Here is a 14,021-nt window from a genome sequence, read left to right as displayed (position 1 = left end):
TCTATCAGGGACACCATCATAGGACCTAATCACACAGCCACACTATCAGAGGCTCATTCACCTGCACATCTACCAGGTGATATATGCATCATGTGCCAGCAATGCCCTCTGCCATGTACATTGGCCAAACTGGACAGTCTCTACGTAAAAGAATAAAGGACACAAATCAAACATGAAGAATATAACATAAAAACAGTTGGAGAACACTTCAATCTCCCTGGTCACTCGATACGACCTAAAGTAGCAATATTACACAAAAAAAACCTTCAAAACAGACTCCCATGAGAGACTGCTGAATTGGAATTAATTTGCAAACTGACACCATTAATTAGGCTTGAATAAAGATTGGGAGTGGATGGGTCATTCACAAAGTAAAATTATTTCCCTATGTTATTTGTCCCCTGCTGTTACTCACACCTTCTTGTCAACTATTGAAATAGGCCATCCTGATTATCACTACAAAAGGTTTTTCTCCTGCTATAATAGCTCACCTTAACTGATCACTCTCGTTATAGTGTGTATGGCAACACTCATTTTTTCATGTTCTCTGTGTATATATGTATCTTCCTGCTGTATTTTTCATTGCATGCATCCAATGAAGTGGGTTTTAGCCCATAAAATCTTATGCTCAAATAAATTTGTTAGTCTCTAAGGTGCCACAAATATCCTTATAAGGGACTGCGGAAGATTTTGTTACGGTTTAGCTAAGGCTGTTCGCCTTCTCAAGGACAGGTTATTAAGGTTGCTGTATACTAGCTATTGCTGTTTGTAGCCGTTGGAACCACTTAGCCTGGGAAGCCCGGCGTGTTTGGAAAAGCCTGGCCCTTTGCCATAAGAGATAGCCCAGTTGTGGGAAAGCTCCCACATGCCTATGTATGAGCTGCTTACATGCCATTAGCATAAAGTTATATTTATCAGAATTTGTTTTGCTGCTTTGGACTCGCTCCCGCTTTGAGTTAGCAACGTGCAGAGTCCCCATTGCGGGTGTGTTTTCTTTACCTTCATTAAAAGCCATATCACTCACTGTGTGTCTCGTCCCTGCAGAGCACTTAGGCAAGTAACACTCCTCATTCTTTTGCAGATAAATTTATGGAGGTTAAGTCCATGAATAGCTATTAGCCAGGTTGGGTAAGGAATGGATCCTAGCCTCTGTTTGCCAGAGGGTGGAGATGGATGGCAGGAGAGAGATCACTTGATCGTTACCAGTTAGGTTCAGTCCCTTGGGGCACCTGGCATTGGCCAGTTGGCAATAGGATGTGGGTTGGATGGACCTTTGACTGACCCAATATGGCCGTTCTTATGAAAGGAGAGGCAGACACTGTGGCAGAGTTTCTGTAGTATAGTGGTTATCAGGTTTGATTAACACACAAAAGATCCCTGGTTTGAAACCAGGCAGAAACATGATGCTTCCTTTTCCCAGCTCCTACTGGCCTTTCCCTGCTGTTGTAGGAGCAGCAGTGATTCTATGCTCAAAAGGTCTGTTACACTTCCCCTGCCCCCTCTTTGTTCTTCTTCCCTCTCTGAATGCCCTTGAAGTGACTTTCCTTTCCTGTCCCCCTCCCTCCTGGAATGCTTGTGGGATATGGCTGTTGAAGAGAAGAAGAGCTCCCTGGTAGACAAGCTGTCTGGACTCTAATTAGGCAGCACTCACACACCCAGAGCACGGACACTGCCAAGGTGGAGTGTGACCAACTTGATGCAGCCAAATCATCTCTAGTCACAGCCATGAAGTGCAGCTCCTTAAAATGGAAGGGGCCATGTACTCAGGAGTGCACTCACAAGCTTGTACTCGATGAATGCTCTTTCGCCCGGGCCGCCTGGCCAGTGGTTCACTGTGTGCATTTCATTGTGCCTCAGGAAGACTTACCTTCATCACACCATCCATCACTGCGCTGTGGGACACAGACCTTGCAGAATCCTGACATCTCCAGTGCCGTGCCAGTCCTGGGAGTGTGCGTATGCGAATGTGAGTGTGACACCCCCTATCATAAGCCTCTGTCCCAAATCTGGACCTTAGCGTCCAAAATCTGGGTGCTTAGCATGAACCTCCAAGCTTATATTACAGCTTGGATCTTATCTCGCTGCCACCATCAGGATTCTGAGTACCTGATAAACTCTCTGGTCTCCCCAAACCTTTCCCTGGGGACCCCCAAGACTCAGATGCCCTGAGCCTCCACAAAAAGGAAATACCCCACTTCCCTTCCTGCTCTTTACTTCTCCCAGATTTTCCCGCCTGGGATACTAGGAGATTTCCCTGCTTCAATCCTTGAAAAAACAAACAGAGAGGACGATTACCCCCCTCCTTCTTCTCCCCCTCCCAGTTTTCCCTGAGAGAGACAGTACTCCTGGCACAGAGATTCTATCTCCTTGCCTTAACTAGGAAAAGAAAATCCAACAATTTTAAAAAGAAAGCTTTTATATAAAAAAAAAGAAGAAAAAGACATAAGAATATAACTCTGCATCAAGATGACAATACAGGGCTATTGCTTATAAGAAAATATGAATAAACAGTCTGATTCAAAAGATATACAATTTGAAACATTCCAGCAACTCCACACATGTAAATACAAAATACAATATAAACCTATTGCTTTTCCTTTTGTACTCACAACTTGGAACAGAAGAGGTAGAAAGAAGCTTGGAGATAGAAAAAAAAGCTTCCCTCATAGCTGAGAGAAACAAACAACAGAACAAGACAAACACACCCAGAAGTTCCCTGCCTCACTTTGAAAAATCCGGTTTCCTGATGGTCCTCTGGGAGGTGTTTGGTTTCCTTTGTTAACCCTTTACAGGTAAAAGAAGAACATTAATCCTTAGCTATCTATTTATGACACCCCTTCTTCTTAGCTTAGCTGTCAGTATAATAAATGTGCTGCTTTCTGCCAAACTCTGGTGGGTCATTAGTCCTCCCTACGCTTACTAGCTGGCCCAATTTCGGGTAACACTTGTGATAACCCGAACCCCTGCAGGACAGAGGGTGGTGAAATGAGCTGAGAAAAAGCCTTGGCATCAGCAGGGGAAAGCTAGAGGATCTGGGCCAGTCACCTTTTGGAGCCTTGTAGCTTGGTCTCCTCTGCCCTGGGAGGCCGGCTCTTCCTGCTGTCCTCCTTTGCGTGACTTGTAAAGGAGGAAGAGAGGCAGGAATGGAGCAAAAGAGGAAAGTCAAACTGAGGAAGGCAGGGCAGAAGCTAAGCGCCTCAGTGTGGCTAAGTGGGGTTAGTAGAGTGCCACCCTTCGTTCTCTGAGGAGGTGCGGTTGACTGCTGGGAGGCAGAATCCTGTGCCTGCCTCTTGACATCCAGGGGATGGCTACTTGCAGCCCAGGAGAAGGATGGTTCTGGGTGAAAGGAAGACAGGGAAAGCTCTGGGAGGAAATTTGGGTGCAGAATGCGGGTTCTGCGCTGGGTGGGGGGTTAGGGTGCAGGAGGGATGGTGCTTACCCAGAGCAGTGCAGCTCCCAAAGTGACCAGTACACACAACCCTCCAGCAACAGCTTCTAGGTGGGCAGGGCCAGAGGGTCTCTGTGGGCTGCTACCTGCAGGCGCTGCTCCCAGAGCTCCCATTAGCTCCAGTTCCTGGCCGATGGGAGCTTCGGAGTTGGTACTCGAGGCAGGAGCAGCGCATGGAGACACTTCCCCTGCCCCAAAGGACATGCCAGCCACTTCTGGGAGCGGCACAGAGGGATGGAGGTAGAGTGGGCAGGTAGCCACCTTAGTGCTGCTGGCACATCTCTGCACATTCATTTGGGGAGGGGAGCAGAGGGCCTCCATATGCCACCTGGGGCAGGAACAGTGCACAGAGCTGACTCCCCTTCCGCGTCTATTACAGGAGTGGGTGGGTGGGGTCTTTTGGCCTGCAAGATGCAGCAGGTTAGACAAAATAATCACACTGGTCCCTTCTGATCTTAAAGGTTCTGAGTTTAAAAGGGAGAGGGAACTAAAGGAATATTCTTTTAAATATAAACCAGGATGACTCCAACTGCTCATTTTATGGTCTTGCCCCTTTCTTCCTCCCCTATATGTTTAATGCCTTGCTGGGATTTGGAACATTGAGTCTCTCATTCCATTGCTAAACTGATACAAAGTGACTGAAACTAAACCAGTTCCCAGTGAAGGAAACATCACATTGGCTGGGAATCAAACCCAGGTCAATTGCTTGGAAAGCAGCTATGCTCACCACTATACCACCAATGCAGCTGGTAAAAGTCCCTGATTTTTCACACTTGCTATCTCGTTACCCTACTGCTCAGTTTGAGGCAAATGTCTCTGTGTTCTCTGCTGTTCATGGTGGGGAGTTTCCCCATTGATAATATTTCTTGCTGGGTTGGGGAGAGGAGAGAGAAGAGGGGTTTGCTCTGTTTCATTCGTCTCCATTTTCTGTTCCTCCCTTCCCTTCCAGAGTCCTCCCTTCCATTTCAGACTGTGCAGTGACACCCTTCCCACACCAAGGACTCCAGAGCCTCTAGAGCAGGCCTGCACAACATGTGGCCCGCATGGGCTTACTGTGTGGCCTGTGGGCAGTGAGTAGGTGGGCTCACTGTGCACCCCACGGGGTAGTGAGTAGGCAAGTGGCAGGTGAGAGAGGGGGGCTGAAGAAGTGGGTGGGCAGTGGGGGGTGAGGAGGCGAGTAGGGAGGCTGAGGAGGTGAGCAGGCAGGCAGCGGCGGGGGCGAGGAGGCAGGTGAGCTGACGGCGAGGGAGAAGGGGCTGAGGAGGCGAGCGGCGGGCTGAGGAGGTGAGCGAGGAGTCAGTGGCTGACCTGTTCTACTGATCTGGTCTATCTCTCATCTCCTCTCCAAGGGTTGCAGCTGTCTGGAGGTGCTGCCTTCCACACCTACCTCATTCATTCAACAGGGCAACTGATTACAAAGTTGGGGGAAGATCTTATTCTACTTCTAGCAAAAAGACATTTTTCTTTTACTTTAATTATACTATCTTAGGGGACCGCTATAACATATTACCAAGGTTCAATACCACTGTTTCAGTTGGGCAGTACTGATTGTTTTCCCCAGGAAAGACCAGGAGTGAGGGCTGCATTCCTGTGCCAAACAGTCACTAGAAGGGGGCAGACAAAGGCCTTAGAAGAGGCGTCCATCTCTCCCTCCTGTGGTTCCAAGGCAGCAAGGAGCGGCCGCACTCGGGTGGCCCCGCAGCACTCCTTGGTTGGCCTGAGCAGAGCTGGCTACTGGGGCTCCCCCTCTGTGTGGCAGCAGCGCTCAAGGCTTCTCTCCTGGTAGCTGGTGCTCATTATCCTCAAATAAATCAAAACACTTCCACCTGCAAGTGATTTAGCCCAGGACCTAGAGTCAGCAGCTGTTCACCCCCCACTGAGCTCTCTGGTAGGTGTCTAGTGCTGGAATGGAAGGCTCCGTTTAGATCCTAAATAACATTTTGCACGAGGACAGAATTTTGGACTGAACATTGTAGCGTCCCCTTTTTATTTGTCAGAGAAAAACTCAGTTCTCGCTTTTTTTTGGTGCAGCAAAATCAAATACTTTATTATTTCTCAAGCAATTGCAATAGCGGGAGGGAGTGCCCTAGGACACAGGGTTGCCCCAGTCCTGGACAGGTCTCTCAACAGGTAACAATTAAATTACAGCAAGCATTATACTTTGTTACAGACCAATAATAAGCAACACCTGCATTTTGTTTATACATAACCATCACTGCCTATCATTATTTTTCTCATTTCTAGAAAGACACCAGTTACATATCTTTGTTATCAGTGCAGGTCGTGACAAACTTCTCACAAAGGAGAAGTATTCCACTTGCCTACACCATCCTTGCTTCTACAAACTCACGTCATTAGGGTTTACAGCAGACCTAACTCTGCTAACAGCTACTCTGACTCTTGCTACGCTGTTCACCATTAAGATTCCCTACAAATCCTTGTCAATTCTTCCCTACTTCCACAGTTGAATTGCTTCAAAACAGCAAATCAGGGAGTTCCAAGTTCCAGCTCTCTACCATGCAAAACAGCTGCCCTGCTCTCCAGGAGTGTGCGTTCCACCCCGGCAACATACAACCTCCAACTGAAGGGGGTCAGACAGTGATTGGTAACACAAATCTTCAACTATTAACCCAAATCCCTTCTTTCTTTAACCAGACGTCTCAGTCACTGTTAGTCATGGTGTTTCTTCACCTTAAAATCCTCTCAGTACTTTTAACAGAGGAAATGAACCACCCTCCCCAAATGGCCCTTGTAAGGAGTAGTACCAACCTGCCCGTGGAAACCGTCTGGTTTTATATTCTTAGAGCTTTTTCTCTTCAAACCCCTTTTCCAGTCTCTGGCTAAACCTCTGCATTTCAGAGTTTAGAATTACTCTCATCACCCTCGTGTAACCCTTCTGCCCCTCTGAGTTGGCACAACAAGGGCTGGGTTCAGTATCCAGGGTTCCGTTTCATAACAATGCAACCGGCTCAAGCCCCCACCCAGTGACTGGGACAATTACATACCACACCCCCCGGCGCCTCTAGGAAGCAATACTTCCCCACTCGCAGCACGGAGCCTGAGTGTAGCAAAATCCTTTTATAAAGGAGGGAAACAATGCGGCATCACATTGGAAACACCACAAACGATTATAACACAAACCATAGAAAAAAACACCACTCCAAGTACATTTGGGAATGTCCTTTCCCCATAAGTCCAACAACTCGAAAGTTCTGGTCAGTGCCACCCCAAGTTCAAAATGTATCTGCAGAGTTTACCCCTCATCCTGGTGGAAATGCAGTGCGTACACAGTGTTAAGGGGCAGCTTACATGGCCAGGGCAACTGCTTCGCCTCTCCATGGAGTTACTGCTTAACTTCATCACAACCAGCTCCAATACACCAGCTGTGCCGCTCCTCAGCCAACCCATGAGCTCCAGCCTCTCCCAAACCGCTCACTCCTCACTGTTCCATGGGCTGCTCCAACATGCTGCGAACTGCTCCGCTCTGCCAGCACGCTTAACGATAGATCTTCAGGCTCCCCGACTAGTTAACACAGCACTCAGTGATCTCAGCTCAAGTAAGCTTAGCTCTTTTAGTGATTTCAGCTTGTAGTAGGGACCCCGGTGCTGGTGCACCATTGGCCAACATGATTCAGCTCAACAGCCTCTAGATGACTCCTAATGGAATCAAATTAGCTCTGGTCTTCAACCTGGAGAGAGGAGATGTGCAATTGTGTTCCAGGCCTCAAAAAGAGGAGAGGGAGGCTATGCCACCAGGTACACACACCAGTCCCTAACCTCTCTCATTTCATTGGGTTTTGGCACCCATGTTCCTTGTCTAGCAAGTGCTACTTAATTGATGTTGAGACCTTTGTCATAAAGCAGTCTCATAGTTCCTCATTCACATAATCAGGTGACAACACTTTATTCCTCTGCCCCAATAACAAAAAAATTGGAGATCCAGAGCTGTCAAATAACCATCCCAGGCTGCATGGGCTATGCTAGGTGGGGTGGGTGTGCCAATGCAAATACCTGAAATTCCTTCCACACTCCCCTAATTCACCACCGATGTCAGGTAGAGCTCATACCTGACTCTGCTTACACTGGTATGGCACTTTCCCAGTGAATTGGGCAAAGCAAGTGTGGGAACCCACATGGCTAATGAAAACCAACACTCTTGGTGAGCCTAACCTCATGCCCAGAACTGTATTTCCCCTGCAACGAGCCACTATAGGATGTTTCTTAGACAAACTTGGATGAGATTGTTATGTGTGTCTGTGATTCACCACTTTGGCTGCTATGTGACAGGCTGATGGTTCAAAACGGCAGAAGATGGGGTTTTTGTTTTGTTTGTGTTAAGCATGAGAATCCAGTACATTTTAACAGGCAGAAAATCTCTCTTCTGGTCTAGCCCTATTTGACTCTTCTGCCCATTTCTTCCATCCCCTCAGATGTCTTCCCCACTGGGACTCAGAGATGAACTCCAGTCAGTCTGCGTCACAGAGAGTTTGTATCTCCTAAGGAATGTGGGTGAAGGATTCCAGCTGAAATTATCTTCATCACCTGGGTTAGAAACACTTTGTTCTTTCAAGCAGATAGTGGGAAATCGAGATTATTCAGACCCAGGAGGCAAGGCAGAGCGTCATGACTTATCTCAGGAAGGAGAGAGGGATCCCCAGAAGGAAGAGAGCTTCCTTTAGACTCAAGCTGGGGTCTCTGGAAGTTGAAAGAACCCTTGGTCACTGAGAATCTCATGTGATCATGTTGTTCTAGAGCAGCCTGCACAACTCGTAAACAGCAAGGGCCAGATTACTCAAAGAAAACAGCTGAGGGCTGAACCCCCTGGCCCTGCTGACCCCCATCCCCAGTCGCCAGCCCCCCCAAATACAACACACACCCCGTGCTTTCCCCAGCACCGCCCACCTGCAGAAACAACCTTTCCATTCTCCAGTGAGTCTCCATGTGCCACTGCCGGCAGGCGCTGCCCCCAGAGTTCCCATTGGCTGCAGTTCCTGGCCAATGGGAGCTGGGGAGTTGGTACTCAGGGCAGGGGCAGCACATGGAGACACCCCCACCCCCCACCCCAGGGGATGCCGGGACATGCCAGCCACTTCTGGGAGCGACACGGAGGGACGGAGGCAGAGTGGGCAGGGCGTCACCTCAGTGCTCCTGGCACATCTCTGCACACCCATGGGGGGAGGGGAGCAGAGGGCCTCTATGCGCTGCCTGGGGTAGGGGCAGAGCGAGGAGCTGCCTCCCCCCTCTCAGGTCTATTCCAGGAGTGGGTGGGTGGGGTCTTTTGGCCTGCAAGGTGCAGCAGGTCGGACAGGTGATCACACTGGGTCCCTTCTGACCTTAAAGGTTCTGGGTGTAAAAAGGGAGAGGGAACTGCTTGTTGTATAGTCCTGCCCCTTTCTTCCTCCCCTGGGTGTATAATGATCTGCTGGGATTTGGGACACTGCTTCTCTCATTCCATTGCTAAACTGATACAATGGGACTGAAATTAAACCAATTCCCAGGGAGAAAACATCACCTCATTCCATTGGCTGGGAACTGACCCCACGTCAACTGCTTGGAAGGCAGCTATGCTCACCGCTATACCACCAATGCAACTGGTGAAAGGCCCTGACTTTTCAAACTTGATATCTGGTCACCTTCTTCTCAGTTTGAGGCAAATGTCTCTGTGTTCTCTGCCATTCATGGTGGGGAGTTGCCCCATTGATAACATTTCTTGCTGGGTTGGGGAGGGAGAGAGAAGAGAGGTTTGCTCTCTGTTTCATTCCTCTAGGGCCAGGGGGGTTCAGCCCTCAGCTGTTTTCTTTGGAGTAATCTGGCCCTTGCTGCTTTACGAGTTGTGCAGGCCTGCTCTAGAACAACATGATCACATGAGATTCTCAGTGACCAAGGGTCTTTTCCAACTTCCAGGAGACCCCAGCTTGAGTCTAAAGGAAGCTCTCTTCCTTCCTGGGGATCCTCTCTCCCTTCCTGGAGATCAAGGTCATGAAGCCTCTGCCTTGCCTCCTGGGTCTGAATTAATGTCCGATTTCCCACTATCTGCTTGAAAGAAACAAATGTTTCTAACCCAGGTGAGTGAAGATAATTCAGCTGGAATCCTTCACCCACATTCCTTAGGAGATACAAACTCTCTGTGACGCAGACTGACTGGAGTTCATCTCTGCATGTCCCCAGTGGGGAAGGAAAGACACTGAGGGGGATGGAAGAAAATGGGCAGAAAGAGTCAAATAGGGCTAGACCAGAAGAGAGATTTTCTGCCTGTTAAAATGTACTGGATTCTCATTGCTTAAAACAAAACAAAACAAAAACCCACCATCTTCTGCCGGTTTTGAACCATCAGCCTGTCACATAGCAGCCAAAGTGGTGAATCACAGACACACATAACAATCTACATCCCAAGTTTGTCTAAGAAACACCTATAGTGGCTCGTGCAGGGGGAAATACAGTTCTGGGCATGAGGTTCAGGCTCACCAAGAGTGTTGGTTTTCATTAGCCATGTGGGTTCCCACACTTGCTTTGCCCAATTCACATGGAAAGTGCCATACCAGTGTAAGCAGAGTCAGGATGAGCTCTAACCTGACATCTGGTGGTGAATTATGGGGAGTGTGGAAAGGAATTTCAGGTATTTGCATTGGCACACCCACCCCACCTAGCATAGCCCATGGCAGCCTGGGATGGTTATTTTGACAGCTCTGGGATCTCCAATTTCTTTGTTATTGGGGCAGGAGGAATAAAGTGTTGTCACCCTGATTATGTGAATGAGGAACTATGAGACTGCTTTATGACAAAGATGTCTCAACATCAATTAAGTAGCACTTGCTAGACAAGGAACATGGGTGCCAAAACCCAATGAAATGAGAGAGGTTAGGGACTGGTGTGTGTACCTGGTGGCATAGCCCTCCCTCTCCCTTTTTTTGAGGGCCTGGAACACCAATTGCACATCCTCCTCTCTCCACGGTTGAAGACCAGAGCTAATTTTGATTCCATTAGGAGTCCATCTAGAGGCTGTTGAGCTGAATTCATGTTGGGCCAATGGTGCACCAGCACCGGGGCTCCCCTACTACAAGCTGAAATCACTAAAAGAGCTAAGCTTACTGAGCTGAGATCACTGAGTGCTGTGTTAACTAGTTGGGGAGCCTGAAGATCTATCGTTAAGCGGCTGGCAGAGCGGAGCAGTTCGCAGCATGTTGGAGCAGCCCATGGAACAGTGAGCGGAGTGGAGCGGTTTGTGGAGACGGCTGGAGCGGCTCATGGGTTGGCTGGAGGAGCGGCACAGCTGGTGTATTGGAGCTGGTTGTGGTGAAGGCTTAAGCAGAACTCCATGGAGAGGCGAAGCAGTTGGCCCTGGCCCATGTAAGCTGCCCCTTAACACCCTGTGTACGCCTACTGCATTTCCACCCAGGATGGAGGGGTAAAACTCTGCAGATAAACTTTTGAACTCTGGGGTGGCACTGACCAGAGACTTTCGAGTTGTTGGACTTATGGGGAAAGGACATTCCCAAATGTACTTGGAGGTGGTGTTTTTTTCTTATGGTTTGTGTTATAATCCTGTTTGTGGTGTTTCTCCAATGTGATGCCGCATTGTTTCCCTCCTTTATTAAAAGGATTTTGCTACACTCAGGCTCCGTGCTTGCGAGTGGGGAAGTATTGCTTCCTAGAGGCGCCCGGGGGTGTGGTAAATGTAATTGTCCCAGGTCACTGGGTGGGGGCTTGAGCCGGTTTTTTGCATTGTATTATTGAAACGGAACCTCCTTGGATACTGGAACCCACCCTTGTTGCTGCCGAACTCAGAGGGCAGAGGGTTCTGACACGAGGGTGATGAGAGTAAATCTAAACTCTGAATGCAGAGTTTAGCCAGAGATGGAATAAGGGGTTTGAAGAGAAAAGCTCTAAGATATAAAACCAGACGGTTTCCCAGGGCAGGTTTGGTACTACTCCTTACAAGGGAGCGCATTTGGGGGAGGGGGGTTTCATTTCCTGCTGTTAAAAAGTAACTTAAGAGAGGTATTTTAAGGTGAAGATAACACCCATGACTACATTGACTGGCACGTCCTGGTTAAAGAAAGGAAGGGATTTGGGTTTAATAGTCTGAAGATTTGTGTTACCATTCATGTCTGACCCCCTTCAGTTTGGGGTTTGTATGTTGCGGGTGGAACGCACAGACTCCTGGAGAGCAGGGGCCAGCTGTTTGCTGTAGAAGGCCGGAAACTTGGGAACACCTCCTTGATTTGCTGTTTGAGCAATTCAACATGTGGAAGTAGGGGAAAAGAAGATTGACAAGGATTTGTAGGGAATCTTAAATTGGTGACAGCCTGTTAGCAAGAGTGCAGGCTAGTGTTAGCAAGAGTTAGGTCTGCTGTAACCCTAATGACGTGAGTTTTGTAGAAGCAAGGATGGTGTGAGGCAAGTGGGAAAGTACTGTGTGAGAAGTTGTCACGACCTTGCACTGATAACAAAATATGTAGACTGGTGTCTTCTAGAAATGAGAAAAATAAGATAGCAGGATGGTCTATGTATAAACAAAATGCAGGTGTTGCTTATTATTGTCTGTAACAAAGGTATAAATGCTTGCTGTAATTTAATTGTTTACCTGTTGAGAGACCTGTCCAGGACTGGGGCAACCCTGTGTCCTAGGGCACTCCCTCCCGCTATTGCAATTGCTTGAGAAATAATAAAGTATTTGATTTTGCTGCACCCAAACAAAAAGCGAGAACTGAGTTTTTCTCTGACAAATAAAATAACGGTGGAGCTACAATGTTCAGTCCAAAATTTCTGTCCCTCGGTGCAAAAATGTTATTTTAGGATCTAAACAGGAGCCTTCCATTCCAGCACTAGGACACCTGACCAGAGAGCTCAGTGGGGGGGTGGAACAGCTGCTGACTCTGAGGGTCCTGGGCTAAATCCACTTGCAGGTGGAAGTGTTTTGATTTATTTGATGGTTAATGAGCACCAGCTACCAGGAGAGAAGCCTTGAGAGCTGCTGCCACACAGAGGGGAGCCCCAGGTAGCCAGCTGCTGCTCAGGCCAACCAAGGAGTGCTGCTGGGGGCCACCGAGCTGCGGCCGCTCCTGCTGCCCTTGGAACCACAGGAGGGAGATGATGGACGCCTCTTCTAAAGGCCTTTGTCTGCCCCCTTCTAGTGACTGTTTGGCACAGGAATGCAGCCCTCACTCCTGGGTCTTTCCTGGGGAAACAATGTTTCTGTGCAAAACACCAAAGCTTTTAACAGAAAGGAAGAAAAGGAAATGGCCACACGATGGGACTAGGACATAAGGAATGAAACAAGATGCTTCTCCCATGTGCATTGATTTTGAACCTTGTTGTCTGCAGTGTTGTTGTATCCATGTTGGTCCCAGGATATGAGAGACAAGGGGGAGGGGGGGCACATAATATCTTTTAAAGGACCAAGGAAGGGAGTATTATTTACTCCTTCTCATAACACAAGAACTAGGAGGGGTCGCCAAATGAAATGAATAAGCTGCAGGTTTGAAATGAACAAACTTCCCTCAATCTGCTGGCAATGCTTCTACTAATGCAGCCCAATCTGCTGTTAGTCTTCTTGGCAACAAGGGCACACTGTTGACTCACATCCAGCTTCTCATCCACTGTAATCCCCAGGTCCTTTTCTGAAGAACTGCTGCTTAGCCAGTTGGTCCCCAGGCTATAGTAGTGCATGGGATCCGTCCTTCCTAAGTGCAAGACTCTGCACTTGTCCTTGTTGAACCTCATCAGATTTCTTTTGTCCCAATCCCCCAATATTTCTAGGTCTCTCTGGACCCAAACCCTCTCATCCAGTGCTTGGATTCTTTACATGCTTTCACAGAGCGAAGAGCACATGTTCCATGATTTCAGAGGGCAGAGGTTTATGCTATAAGGAGCTTTCCCTGTATGAATTTGACAGGTGAATCAACATAGAGACATATTGTGATCCTTCTCAGGGAGCTGAGGACTGAGTCTCCTTGTTGCCACCTGCCACTCGGAAGAGGGAGTTTTGCATTTGTCAGCTGGATGTTAGTGACCAAACTCACCAACCTGCTGGAATTCAAGGACCCTCCTCTGAGCTACAGCAGCCACCCTAACCCCTGAATTCCTTCAGTGTGTCCCCCTCTGGGATCCAGCCCTGATCACCAGATACTCAGAGAAATCCCAGATTCTCTCTTCCCGAGTATCCCAGCTTACTTGTCTTACTGTGGACCACTGCTACTGTATCTCACACAGCACTTGAGTACAGTTATTGAACAAGCAAAAATTTATTTAACAACAGATAGAGATTTAAACAAACAAATGTGAGTGATGGAAACCAACTGTTACCAACTAAACAAAATCAGAAAAATGCAATCTATACTTTTTTATAGTTACCTTTCCTATCTAAGTAGATTCTGACCTCACACTTCAGTCAATTTCACTGATTGCTAGTCCCTAGGAGCTACGGCCATACCTTTAATGAAGCACCACTGGCAACTAGGAATCTCCTTGGTGAATGGACGCAGAGTGTTTTTCTCCACCCTGTTATGAACTAATCAGTCTTTTGTCTTTATTCACAGAAAAGACGATCTTCTGATTCTCATATTGTCCTTGT

General features: G+C 48.0%; 1 protein-coding gene across 6 annotated transcripts in view; it reads right to left on the bottom strand.

Moving 5' to 3' along the window:
- Positions 1-14,021, bottom strand: part of LOC116826458 (uncharacterized) — a 614,657-nt gene that overhangs the window by 345,907 nt on the left and 254,729 nt on the right. The gene's annotated exons all lie outside the window — the stretch shown is intronic.

The sequence above is a fragment of the Chelonoidis abingdonii genome, chromosome 11 (genome assembly GCF_003597395.2).
Source record: "Chelonoidis abingdonii isolate Lonesome George chromosome 11, CheloAbing_2.0, whole genome shotgun sequence".
Classification (NCBI taxonomy): Eukaryota; Metazoa; Chordata; order Testudines; family Testudinidae; genus Chelonoidis; species Chelonoidis abingdonii.
This window is presented reverse-complemented; position numbering and strand designations above follow the sequence as displayed.